Here is a 1,948-nt window from a genome sequence, read left to right as displayed (position 1 = left end):
GATCCTCCATATTATGGATGATTCACCCTGTGCAGTGCGGGATCCTCCGTATTATGGATGATTCACCCTGTGCAGCACGGGATCCTCCATATTATGGATGATTCACCCTGTGCAGTGCGGGATCCTCCGTATTATGGATGATTTGCCTTGTGCAGTGCGGCATCCTCCGTATTATGGATGATTCGCCCTGTGCAGTGCGGGATCCTCCATATTATGGATGATTCACCCTGTGCAGCGCGGGATCCTCCGTATTATGGATGATTCACCCTGTGCAGCGCGGGATCCTCCATATTATGGATGATTCACCCTGTGCAGCGCGGGATCCTCCGTATTATGGATGATTCGCCCTGTGCAGCGCGGGATCCTCCGTATTATGGATGATTCGCCCTGTGCAGCGCGAGATCCTCCGTATTATGGATGATTCGCCCTGTGCAGTGCGGGATCCTCCGTATTATGGATGATTCGCCCTGTGCAACGCGGGATCCTCTGTATTATGGATGATTCACCCTGTGCAGCACGGGATCCTCCGTATTATGGATGATTCGCCCTGTGCAGCGCGGGATCCTCCGTATTATGGATGATTCGCCCTGTGCAGCGCGGGATCCTCCATATTATGGATGATTCGCCTTGTGCAGTGCGGGAGCCTCTGTATTATGAATAATTCGCTTTGTGCAGCGCGGGATCCTCCGTATTATGGATGATTTATCTTGTGCAGTGCGGGATCCTCCGTATTATGGATGATTCACCCTGTGCAGTGCGGGATCCTGCGTATTATGGATGATTCACCCTGTGCAGCACGGGATCCTCCGTATTATGGATGATTTGTCTTGTGCAGTGCTGGATCCTCCGTATTATGGATGATTCACCCTGTGCAGTGCTGGATCCTCTGTATTATGGATGATTTGTCTTGTGCAGTGCTGGATCCTCTGTATTATGGATAATTCGCTTTGTGCAGTGCGGGAGCCTCTGTATTATGAAGAATTCGCTTTGTGCAGTGCGGGAGCCTCTGTATTATGGATAATTCGCTTTGTGCAGTGCAGGAGCCTCTGTATTATGGATAATTCGCTTTGTGCAGCGCGGGAGCCTCTGTATTATGGATGATTCGCTTTGTGCAGTGCGGGAGCCTCTGTATTATGAATAATTCGCTTTGTGCAGCGCGGAAACCTCTGTATTATGAATAATTCGCTTTGTGCAGTGCGGGAGCCTCTGTATTATGGATGATTCGCTTTGTGCAGTGCGGGAGCCTCTGTATTATGAATAATTCGCTTTGTGCAGTGCGGGAGCCTCTGTATTATGAATAATTCGCTTTGTGCAGTGCGGGAGCCTCTGTATTATGAATAATTCGCTTTGTGCAGTGCGGGAGCCTCTGTATTATGGATAATTTGCTTTGTGCAGTGCGGGAGCCTCTGTCTTATGGATAATTCGCTTTGTGCAGTGCAGGAGCCTCTGTATTATGGATAATTCGCTTTGTGCAGCGCGGGAGCCTCTATATTATGGATGATTCGCTTTGTGCAGTGCGGGAGCCTCTGTATTATGAATAATTCGCTTTGTGCAGTGCGGGAGCCTCTGTATTATGGATGATTCGTTTTGTGCAGTGCGGGAGCCTCTGTATTATGAATAATTCGCTTTGTGCAGTGCGGGAGCCTCTGTATTATGAATAATTCGCTTTGTGCAGCGCGGGAGCCTCTGTATTATGAATAATCCGCTTTGTGCAGTGCGGGAGCCTCTGTGTTATGGATAATTTGCTTTGTGCAGTGCGGGAGCCTCTGTATTATGAAGAATTCGCTTTGTGCAGTGCGGGGCCTCCCTGTTGTATTTCGGCCTTCCAGATTCTTGTTCTTAATATAATATTTAAACAACTGAATCATCAAAGCTAAAACCAGAGAGATGAACAAGTTCCTGTCTATTGTTATGGCAGGTTGTGGGTGCTCGGCGTGGGGGGATATCA

Source organism: Ranitomeya imitator, chromosome 6 (genome assembly GCF_032444005.1).
Source record: "Ranitomeya imitator isolate aRanImi1 chromosome 6, aRanImi1.pri, whole genome shotgun sequence".
In the NCBI taxonomy this organism is placed as follows: domain Eukaryota; kingdom Metazoa; phylum Chordata; class Amphibia; order Anura; family Dendrobatidae; genus Ranitomeya; species Ranitomeya imitator.
This window is presented reverse-complemented; position numbering follows the sequence as displayed.